Raw genomic sequence first — 12,797 nt, forward strand, 5'->3', positions numbered from 1 at the left:
TTGCACTTGTCCTCCATATGCGTAACTATGGCAAAATTTCATAATGCTTTCTTGTTTAATAGCGAGCACACATCGTCTTATCACTTGATCTGAGCAATATTTGTTGAGATATGGCACGTCCTAAAAATAAAACTTGACTGTAGAGAGAAACTTCTTTCTTTGTTAAGTGCTCACATCAAAGGATAAGACTCCATGAACAAGGTAATTGGTGATGTCTGGTTACCAAGGGACAACATCCTTAATGGCAAAAAGCTGTTCATCCGGAAAACTTTCATTGAAGGGCAAAACATCCTCTTCTTCATCTTGGACATGTGGAAGGCGTGATAGGTGATATGTTACTACATTCTCGGTTCTTTTCTTGTCTCGAATGTCCAAATCAATTTCTTACAGAAGCCCATCGAATAAGTCGAGGTTTTGCATCTTTTTTTGCTAATAGGTACTTGAGTGCTCCATGATCAGTGTATACAGTCACTTTTAAATGGCCACGTTAACCACTACACGACAAAAAATCATAAAAACTACCCGGTTCCTTTTCCTTTTCCATTCAATACCCGCATTACTCTTCCCCAAACCTCTATCATTTCAAAATCCTATCACACAAAAGATACTTGCCTAGAAACGCTAGAATCTCCATAGTTTCTAATACTTTTAAGCCGGATTTTTAGTAAAGTGATTCACAAGTTGAGTCGGATTCCCAGAAAAGATCAGTGTTTCAAAGGTTTTCCTACTACTCAAAATTGTCCTTTTTGCATGATTATATTTCAAACTCTGTCAAGTACGAATGCATTATCAAAGTTTTGGATGCATTATCAAGTGTTTTTGCACTTGTTTGTGCAAAAGAAAACTATAAAAATAAATAAATAAAAAACGCATGCATTATCAAGTATTTTTTGCACTTGATTTTTTAAAAAAAAAAAAAAACTCAGTGTTCTAGTTCGTGAAAAAACAATTTTAGTGTTTTAGACGTTTTAGTTTCGCTTTTTTAGTTTATATGCATACTGATTATGCACTTTGTACTGATGTTGCACTTGTAAAAAACACATGCATTATCAAGGGTTTGATGCATTTTGTACTAATGTTGCACTTTGTACTGATGATGCGCTTTGTATGAACTAACTGCACTTCGTAAATTAATTCTGGTTGTACTTTCTATTTGTAAATTGATTCTTAAACATCTGAAAAAGAAAATGAATATGGATCTAAATTTTGTAAATAAAAATATTAATCGTCTAACTTCGATGCTGCACTTAGAATTGATGCTTGACTTTGAACCAATGCTGCACTTTGTAAATTAATTCTGGTTCTACTTTCTGTTTGTAAATTAGTTCTGCATAATTATGCATCTACATGGTGCGTTAACAACTAATTCTACATCTACCTTGTTTGCTATGTGATGGTGCATCTACTTGTGCGCTAAGTGATGCTGCATCTACTTATTTGTTAATTGATGATGCACATAGCTTGCGGGCTAAATGATGCTACATATAGCTTGTGTGTTTAGTGATGCTGCATCTAGCTTGTGTGATAAGCATCTGCCCTTTGCATCTAGTTTGTCATTAATATGACTTCTTCTTATTTAATAATTTATTATACTCATGATTGTTTCATTTTTTTTTCATGAAGATTACGACAAACACAAAACAACTTGCAATAAAAAAGAAATCAACTTCTCATGCCGTAAAGCGTCAAGCAACAGATGAGAACTATGCTCAAATAAGGCTGAATCTCTTGGCCTTTGCAGAACTAATACAAGATCTCAAGCCAAAACTTAAAGAAAAACCAGAAAATCTTGGCATTCATATGTAAGTCACCTTTTGGTAGACTAGCGAAAACTTACATAAAAGGTGATTTACAAATGAAGAAATCAGACTGAGATGTCATACATATAGTGAACTGATATGACACTGAAAAGGGAATGTTCAAATTCAAAAATGGATATTGCAAAGTATATGTTGATGATGTCCAACACATATTTGGGATCCCAAACTAAGGTAAAGAAGCCCCTGAGTCAACATGAGACTGCAGAATCCCAAAGTCGAAAAAAACCAAATTCATTGATAAATACTTCTAAAAAATGACAAGAATCGGTACAAGAGAAATTGCACAAGCAATTCAAGTTGCATTTGATGTTGGGACAACAGAAAGGGATCAAGATGTAGCCTGCCTTATAATTTTGTATTTGCTCAACACAAATCTGCTTGGGAGCTTAGCAGGGAAATTTCCTTGGAGTTTGGCTAAGAATTGCAACTCTATAGAGAACATCAATCAGTACAACTGGGCCAAGGAAATAGCAAGATACTTGATGGAATCAATCGATAGAACACATAAGATAAAAAGAGACAAACAACCAACCGCCAGTGGCACTGTTGCTTTTACTGTTAAGCAAAGAAAAACTAATAAAAAATTCAATTTTTGTCTTATTTTACAAAAATATACAAATCTCTAACTTTTATTTTGTCTGCAGTACTGGATTTGTGATCACACCAAAATTATGACAGCCCGTCCCGGATTATTCGTACCGCATGTGTGAAATGACGATTTTACCCCTAGCGGTTATGTTTCGTTGTGTGGTTGTTTTGGGGTTTTGGTTGGCTGCATCTGGACCACAAACACACCTACACTGTCATCCTCATCTTCTGCCCTGTCCCGTGACTTTCTCTCTCTTTCTTCTTCTTCTTCCTCGTACGGACAAGACCAAAAACCCTCGAAACGTTGCAGATCGAGGTGGAAAGTTTTACCTTTATGTTCGTGAGGTTCATACAAGTTCAACCATACCCATTTTAGGTAGGAAATCCTTCGATTTCATGTCGAACCATGGAACCCCGATTTTGGTCACTGTTTATGCATACGTAAAATGTTGTTTTTCAGGGAATTTAAAGCTTGTAGGAAGCTTAGTTAGGTCCTTAGGAAGTTCGGGGTGGTTCGTTGGAAGGTTTTGGACGTCGGGATCGTGAGTTGCAGGTTTGGCCGGATTTTGTGAAGTTTCTCTAGCGAGATTCTGTTGGTTTTAGGGTTCCAAAGTGGTAAGATTTTGTTTTACTTGTTGAAAGCTTCATTTTGGTACCAATTTCGTGGAATTTGGTTGAGAAATGAAGAAGATATGAAGTTTTGAAATTTTTCCCCGTTTTCGACAATGTAAATAGCAACGCTGACTGCGGCGGCTCCGGCGAAACTCACCGGAGAAGACAAGGGAATATTCCATTAAGTTAACGGAATATTCTTAACGGCGTCAGGTTAGTTTTAACGGAATATGCTTACTGTTGGACGAAATATTCCCTAACGCTGTTAAGGATTCCGTCAGCATGCCAGGCACGTGCCTACGCGTGGGCGGCGCGTGTGGCTGTGCCTTGGCCAGCGCATAAGGGCATGTGAGACGTCGAGAAATTATTTTAAAAATATGGGGATCTTTTTGAGGTTGAGTAGATCACGTTGGTATATTCACACCTCCCATTTGAGCATTGTATGAGAAGTTATTACCTAGTTTTGGTTATGTGCTTTAAATTAACGTTTTTATAGTTGTTTCGCATATAGGTGAGACCTATCTCGAGGATGAGCGTAATCACTCGAGGCAAGGGAGTTACGACCCTTCCACATACGAGTGAGTGGGCTTTTGGTTTTCTGTATATACCTATATACTTGTGGTTTTTCCCAGAAAATGAAATGGAATGTTTATATGTTTTAAAATGCCATGCGTTGTGTTTGCCTATTTATTTATTCATTAGTAGTTGCACATATGTATGTTTGGTGCTGTGGACGCAAAGGTAAGTGTCAGATAAGTTATGGTTTATAAATTTAATTAGTAGTTATGTGAGATGCATAGAGAGCTCATAACCTGCACCCCCGATGTCAGTGCTCCTACCTAGAGTAGGGCACAGTCCTTCACGTGATGTTCACCTCTCGCACCACACGCTCATCTTGGATCCAAGTTAGGTGCACAGTTTTGTCGTACAAACCACTATAGGTGGTTCCGACTCGTAAGTGACCCGCGATTATTCGCCCAGTCTTCACATGATCGTAGCACTTGAGCGTATTCATTTACACCCAGTCCTGCTGTACAAACCACTTTAGGTGGTTCTGACTCATGTGCAGGTATATTTAGTGAGTTGGAGATTTGAGCTTTAGATTTAGCCGTACATGTCACGTTAGGTGACTCCGGCTAACATATTTCATTGCATTGATTGGCATTACCTGGTTTACTTACATTTTATGTGGAGGCATTCGACATAGCATATTTTCTGAGCATGTTTTCTATATATGTGTGTATTCTATTTTTCTGGGAAACTATATAGGTTTTACGGCGAGGGGTTAGAACTTTGATAATGAAATGATTTTGAAAAGCTCCCAGAAGATGATGATGACGACTTTGTCGATCCTCCACCAATGTCAAAAAAAGGAAAATGGAAAAGAGAGTAGCTAAGAAGGTACCAAAAGCCAAGAAATTTAAACCGTCAAACAAATTAGTGCTTCATCCTGAAGAAGTTGAAACAATAGTGGGTCCTGAGCAAGTAGCCAATGAGGATGAAACCATAGTGGCATCTAAACTTCTAAAAGTTGATGTTGATGATAAGATTATTGATGTTTAACAGCAAGAAGATGATGACGATGAAAGAACTGTTTTATATGTGCCAGAAAAGGACAATGATCAAACAGGTGATGAGGAATTTCAAATGACATTGTCTGAGGGGATGAAAAAAATCACAAAGCCAACATAAGCTAAAAAATCAAGACGACGACCCGACAGACAAAATGGTAAAATCCAAAAACAAGCTAATAATCCATTACTAATGCAGCATACTAATTATGTTATAATTGATGCTGCATACTAATATTCTGTTGTAACTAATGTTGCATACTAATATTCTGTTATAACTGATGTTGCATACTAATTTTTTTATAACTGATGTTGCATACTAACTCTGATATAACTGATACTGCATACTAATTCTGTTATAACTGATGCTGCATACTAAGTCTGGTATAACTGATGTTGTATACTAATTCTCGTATAAGTAATAATGCATGCTAAAAACTTAGTCTAGTTTGCATACTAATTTTCTGTTATAACTGATGCTACATACTAATTTTGTTATAACTGATGCTGCATACTAAGTCTGGTATAACTGATGCTACTTACTAAATCTGTCATTTAATTCTTTATTTTGAATACAATCAGGAGGAAAAGGGTGGAGAACAAATGAAAATAAAAATCACTTTAATACTGTACAAGTATTACATTGAGAATTTATGTTTATATAAAACTAATGTTGCACACTTATGATGCACATGTATTATGTTGAAAAAGTGATGCTACATCCGAATTATTAAATTCGATCTAAGAAATGATTTATCATTCATGGACGATTCTATGAACTGATGCTGCATAAACTAATATATATGATAAATAACCTACAAAAAGCAAAAGGAACTTCAATGAAAAACAAAAGCATGAGTTGATGTTGCACAAATGATTACTTTGAAAAATAATTTTTTATATAAAAGTGATGCTACACAAGTATTACGTTGATTATTTATTTTACTGATGCTACACAAGTATTATGTTAAAAAATAGTCTCCTATCCATACAAACATTAACTCAATTGCTAAAAATTGATTCTTCAAAAATTGGGGAACCAAAAATTACAAAATACAACAAATTGATGCTGCATACAAAACGTATAACGTGATTTTGCATAAAATCAAAAACTTATTCTGATCGAAAAATAACAAAAAATCGGATCTGATAACAAACTTCCATAATACTAAAAAAAAAAAAAAAAAAAAAAAAAAAAATCCAATACTCAAAAATTAAAAACAAAAATCAAATTAAAGCCTAACATGTCTGCTTGTTATGGTGTGAAATCTGATGACAACTACTACATCTTACACTTCTTGTCTCATTTTTAGACTTGTAACGATGAATACATGGTCTATCACCTTGTCTCCTTGTAAGATGGGGCTTAACAGGAGCATTTAGTAGATCAAAAGTAGGCTTGTTGAAGTTAGAAACAGGGACAATAGGAAACTAATAGCTTAGCTTATAAGAAAAAACTCTCATGTAGTCATCCACAAAATCCTTAATATCACGATGATCATGCAGAATAACTTGCAATGCATGAGCACAAAAGAATCCTTTATGCTTCCATTGAACACATGAACACTGATGTTGATCCAACATAATAACAAAACGGTTCCTATCCCCCCGAACCTCAAACACATCATCAGATGACCTACTAACAATCCAATGACTACCTTTTTGAACAAAACCTTTAAGATCATCTTCTTTTTTTGGACATAACAAACAAAACCACTTTTCTAAAACACACCTACTGTTAGACATCATGACCATCAACCTCCCCCTGATTGATTGAATCAAATCAAGAATAGGCATCTGACTCTCTTCAGAAATCATTGCGTTAAATGATTCTTCAGTTGCATTACTCAAAAATGTATAGTAGAATAATGTTGTTTTGGAAGATCATCTAAAAATGAATAAAAAATATCTCTGCCAACCTTTCTCATTTTCTCAATATTCCTATCAAAATCTTCGACATTGCATGCATGTGCACAGTTCTTGAAATATTCACACAACTGATCCTTCAAAAATTTATTACTTCCACATCGCCTCTCTAAATTTTCCCTCAAATGTATAATGCAGAAACCATGAGATGCAATAGGGAAGTACTTTCAAATAACATTCAAAAACCCATGATGTCGGTATTCATTCTTTGGTAATTTAATATCCGGCCCAAATATTCAACAAACCATGTTCAATTCTCTTCATTTTCTATGTCAACAAGACCATAACATACAAGAAAAATCTATGTATATATAAAAAAATTAATAATTATATCAAAAAACAAGTTCTACACATAAAACATTACTGATGTTACATATTATTAAACTGATGCTGCACTTTAATAACTGATGTTGCATATTATTAAACTGATGCAACACTTTAATAAACAAATGCTGCACATTATTAAACTGATGATGCACAATATTGATTCTACACTTTAAAAAACTTAAAAAAAAAAAAACCATACTATTATTTGCATTTTTAGAACAGCAACCAAGAAAAGTATCTGTATATCTTCCCTTAAAAAACATACTATCAAGGAATAACATTGGTCTACACCATAGGAATCATTTAACACAAGCTCCAATAGATATAAATAACCTTTCAAACCGATTATTATCATTACCAAGTTCTAGTGCACAAAACGATTCATCATTGGCATGCACAAACTCATGAAGGTACCAAGGCAAAAATCCAAATGAGAGTGCCTCATTACCATTAACCTCATTATATGCAATTTCTTTGCCACACCAAGTTGCATGGTATTTAACGTTAAGACCATAACTCTCCTTCATTTCTCTCGTAACATTCTTTGCTTTAATAGACGGATTCGAACGAACCTTGGTAGTCAACAAAGAAGACAAAACAGAAGAGTCAAACATTTTATTCTCCTTTTGAGGAATACGTCCAGTGCAAGTATGCATATTATTTAATTTTTTTAATGATAAAACAACCACTAGGCTGTTGCACAACAGCATTAACACGTCATTAACACCCCTCCGATAGTTTCTTTGAGCAAACAGCAGTAACACACTTCCAATCATTCCTAGTGAACTTGAAATTAAAAGCACCCTCAATAGAGTATTGTGTAAGTTTTCTACGAAACTCAACTGTACCATCTTCATAACTTTGACCCTTATAACAAATATAACTTTGCCATTCATTTGTTGCATAATGGTGAGGTCCATAAGAGTCATACTTACCCAAAAATTGGTTTCAATCTCCAATACTACTGGCTTCACTTAGGCAAGACAACACATTACTAGTAGAAACAATAGACATCTTCTTTTTTGCTTGAACATAAACATCAACAACTGGATTTGAAATCAAGTTATTCACCAAAAGAAGGGTCTGAATATCTCCATTGCACTCTAATAAACAATTTGGTTCACCTCCATATAAAGAGTATTTCAACAAAAAGCCTCCTGATGACAAACTTGGAAACCTCAAAGTCAATTGCCCATACAAATCCTCATAAGTAGTATGTAGATAAAGTGGCATAACTAATGCACAATTTTCATATACACATTTCAACACTTTAACAACAGACATGATCTACACCAAAAATGAAAACATAAAGTTAAAATGAGGCTGCACATAAATAATTGTATATATCTATAATAAATAAAATTGATGCTGCATAAATAATTGTATGCATTTTAAAATATAAATCTATAATAAATAAAACTGATGCTGCACAACTATCTGTAAACAGTGCAACACAAAAAATGCTTATAAGGATGCTGCACACTAATGCTGCACACTTATTTGCATAATAAAACTGATGTTGTACAAATATATTTAAATAAAATAACTAATGCTGCACAATTTTCTAATCCATAATCCCTTAAATAAATATTTATATAAATTGATGCTGTACAAGTATTATGTTGATTAAATAAAACTGATGCTGCATAATTTTCTAATCCATAGTCCTTTAAATAAATATTTATATAAACTAATGTTGCTTAAGTATTATGTTGATATAATAAAACTAAAGCTGCACAAGTATTAAGTTGAAAATTATTAAATGCTTATGGGGGGGGGGGGGTTCCCCCCAACACTCCCCCTCAAAAAAACTTATGCCAACTAACTGATTAAGATTTTATGAGTTGATACTGCACAAGTATTAGATTAAAAATTAATGATTATATAAAATTGATTCTGCACAGTTATGATGCTACGTTAAAATTTAATGTTTATATAAATTGATGCTACACACGTATTACGTTGAAAAATATTAAATGTTTATGGGGGGGGTCCCCCACCCCCCCCCCCCCACCAAAAAAAAACTTTATGCCAACTAATTCTGCATGATTCTAATCGATAGTCCTTTAATTAAATATTTATATAAACTGATGCTACATAAGTATTATGTTGATTAAATAAAATTGATGTTGCACAATTTTCTAATCCATAGTCCTTTGAATAAATATTTATATAACTTAATGCTGCATAAGTATTATGTTGATAAAATAAAACTGATGTTGCACAAGTATTAAGTTGAAAATTATTAAATGTTTATGGGGTTCCCCCCCCCCCCAAAAAAATAAAAACTTATGTCAACTGATTAAGATTTTATGAGTTGATACTGCATAAGTATTACGTTAAAAATTAATGATTATATAAAACTGATGCCTGCATAGTGATGTTGCACATGTATTACGTTAAAATTTAATGTTTATATAAACTAAGGCTGCACAGTGATGCTACACACGTATTAGATTGAAAAATACTATATGTTTATTGGGGGGGGTCGTCCCCCCAACCTCACCCCCCACCCCACCAAAAAACTTGTCCCAACTGATTCTACACGATTCTATGCATTGATGTTGCATAAACTAATATATATCATATATACTAAAACTCGTAAGGGTTCGGTACTGTGGATGACCAGTGAGTTGACGTTTTTGCCCCTCAGTTTCTCCTCGCTTCCCGCTTTGTTGCCTGCTTCGTACAGTGGAAAGACGGTTTTGCCCATTCTTTCCACGCGTCCGTCATCGTTGATATCTCGGCTTCGAGTTCGAGAGTATTCTAGCTGTGTTCTTCTACGATTGTTTGTTCTTCTTAAATATTGTGGTCTTTGCATCGAAAAATATTGGGGGAAAGTTCCTGCTTTTCGTATTTCAAGGGAACTTATTTCTGTTCTCTAATTTGATGAGGGTTTTGCATCTTTTTAAACCCAGAGTTGTGGGTGTTTTGCCCAGCCTCATAAAATTGGTCTCTATTTCTAGAGTTGCGATCGGGAGGCAAATATTTCGCAGTTTTTGCGTTCGTCTTTGTCTGGGATTCGCGAATCTTAGCCGAATCTGTTTCCTGTTTTCTTCTCCGTTTAAGCGCCGGTTGTCTTTAGATCGTTGGGAAATAAATTTTATACAACTGAGGTGTGATTCATAACTACTGTCTTTCAGTTTTTATTCTGTAATTTTGTTAGTTTGGATGAAACTGTAATAATTTTGTTTTGGGTTAGTTGTGGTCTTCACGAGCAGTGCTCCGTTTGCTGTCGTTTTGAACATCACAAGAGCCGCCTCCCTCCCCACCACTTCCAACGTCTCCTCTCCTTCTAAGGCCGACTGTGGATGTTTGTCTTTCTTCTCTCCTCTCTTTTTATTTATTTATTTATTTATAATTTTTTTTTTGGAAATTAAGATTGCCTACTTACTTCTTTTTCTTTTTTTTTTCCCTATTTGTTTGTTGTTTTTTTAGTATTTGCCACTTCTGCTGGTGCCCCTGATATGTCGTTATTATTATGTTAATGCTGCTTTGATATTTGTTTGTTGTTTTTTTAGTGCATGAGATCGATCTTTGTTTTATTATTATTTTTTTCAGCTGGTGTTTCATCTTTCTTGCTACATCAATTTGAAGAATCGGCTAAGAAAAAAAAAATTAGAATGAGTTGGAAACTGAGTAGAAAAATATTAGAGAGAGAAACAAAGAATGTGGTTTGATAATTGGTAATATGATAAATCCTTGGGGACATATATATTATATCAAGTTAGCTTAGAATTTTTTGATTAATTTTGATTAAAATTTGATCATATAAAATAAAACAATTTATACATATTGGAAATATGCATTAAAAAGTTTAAGTCTCACATTACATGGATAAGAATGACTTTTTTAGATGTTTAAATGTTTTTTATTGAAGAGTGTTTTGTGTTTCTACTGCCGATAACCAAATGTTGTAATGTATACTTTAATATATTTTCTTGCTGATAAGCAAAGAGGTTTTTCGTCAAAAATATTAGTTGCTGTTTTCGAGTTGCTCCATTTCTTTCAAAGTTTATTTCCTTAAGGGAATTAAGGTGTATGAAGCAACAAGTTATTATGGTTCTGATGCTTCTAAAATTTATGATTACAGGTTTCATTTGGCTGTTTGTTTTGCATGTTTCATTTTTGCAAAGTAAAGGACATATGCAACACCTTCCACGATTTTAGAACACTTGAAGGTGAGACCTAAGAAATAAAATAGCGGTATGAAAAGTTGTGATGGCATGTTAATTCCCTTTTTTGTGAACTGATTTTAAAGCATATTTACCCATGAAATACCTATGAAATCTAATGCCTTAAGCTTACACCTTAACAAATACCTATGAAATCTGTAGTATTATCTAATTGAATTGGTTAGTTTTGATTTGCATTTTGTTAATTTATATATTTGTAATAGTCGACTGTGTTGAAATTTTAGTGTATCACTTTCTGTTAACACTCTGCTTCTTTTTCTTATTATATTTTCTGTGTTTAAATAGCATGAACATACTAAAAACCTGTTAAATTACAAACTATCCATTACAAGTTTGTACTGCCAGTTTTCTTCTTTTACATCCAGTAGTTTTAAGACCCGCAGCAACGCGCGGGCACTATTGCTAGTGATAACTATAATGCAAAAAATAAAATGAACTTCAATGAAAACCAAAAACAGCACAACAAAAAATCGCCTTCGCCAAACACTCAATCAAATAAGCTCAAAACCAAATCAAAATCTTCAAAACTAAAAACCCTTGATTGAAAAAACAAGAACAATCCAAAAAAACTAAATGCGACCAATAAAAAAACTGAAAAATCAGAGACTTTTTCAAAATCTAAACCAAAATAAATTCAAAAACACACAAACACTTCAAAAATCTAAATCAGAACACATAAAATTCAGAGAGATAAACGTGAGATAAACACTTACTTTCGAAGAAAGTTTGAATGATTTGAATATAAATTATGGCGAGAGATAATTGAGGGAGATGACGAAATATAAATCGGAACAGATAAACTTCAGAGAGAAAAAAAAAACAGCAGAGAAAACGAAAATATAATTCGTATGATTTGAATCACCACTGATCGCTATTTAACAGAATACGGGAACTTCGCTTCTAACGGAAAAATTGGACATGACATCATCTTACGCGGAATTTAAAAATGTCATTTCTTGGAATGTTTAAAACGTGTTGTCTCAATATATAATTAAGTATTGAAAGTATACTCTAAGTGTAATTTTTTCATATTTTTTTTATATAAGAAACAATAAAAATTTTATCTTGATAATCGAATATGCAAATGGTTTCGAATTGAATTGAATTTTTGCAAGAATGATCTATGAATCGAGACTTACAAAATAAACGGTTCGGATCATTGAAGTTCGATGTGGAGTGGGTCTCACACCTAATCCCCTTTTTTCGAAAAAAAAATAGGAATCCCTTTGCATAAAGGTACAAAACCGCAGAAGAGAAAGGACTTTTAAGTTTTAAGTGATCCAGGTGAAATTTCTCCTTGCACGAAGTCTTTTTATCAAAAGAAGACACATATTTCACTAAAGAATTATATTGAATCACAAGGAGTCAAATTTTAAAAAGAAACTACCCACAAGAGAAAATCTCTATATTCTGAGTAAGCAAACAAAAGAAACTTACGTGCAGAAGTTATTAAATCCTGATGGATTATTGTCTAGAACCATATGACCTTCGGTCTTATGGTAGCAAAATGGTCCGTACCAAAGTTGGGAATAGGCATTATTTTGTAGGAGAGGTGCTGTGGCATTGGGAGCAATAACTCCGAGCTTGATAAAATGAAATTTATTGCAAAACAAACACATTGGGATTTATTCATATATAATCTTCTAATGGAGAATTAACCAGTAGTTTAGTAGAAATAATTCCCATATTGTATGAAGAAAATAGCTATGGGATTTCGCCTCAAACAAGAAATTCGCATGTAGCGGTAGGGGTATAGT

The 12,797-nt window shown here is 33.7% G+C and overlaps 1 long non-coding RNA gene across 1 annotated transcript; it reads left to right on the plus strand.

Annotated features, from left to right (window-relative positions):
- The first annotated feature begins 9,464 nt into the window (after positions 1 to 9,464).
- LOC108867315 lies at positions 9,465 to 11,071 on the plus strand. Its single transcript, XR_007261015.1, has 2 exons — positions 9,465 to 9,960; positions 10,047 to 11,071. It is a non-coding gene; the product is annotated as an uncharacterized LOC108867315 (long non-coding RNA).
- Positions 11,072 to 12,797: the final 1,726 nt, after the last annotated feature.

This window comes from the organism of the source record quoted next, unplaced genomic scaffold (assembly GCF_019419815.1).
Source record: "Pyrus x bretschneideri cultivar Hongxiangsu unplaced genomic scaffold, Pyrus_bretschneideri_v1 Contig35, whole genome shotgun sequence".
Classification (NCBI taxonomy): domain Eukaryota; kingdom Viridiplantae; phylum Streptophyta; class Magnoliopsida; order Rosales; family Rosaceae; genus Pyrus; species Pyrus x bretschneideri.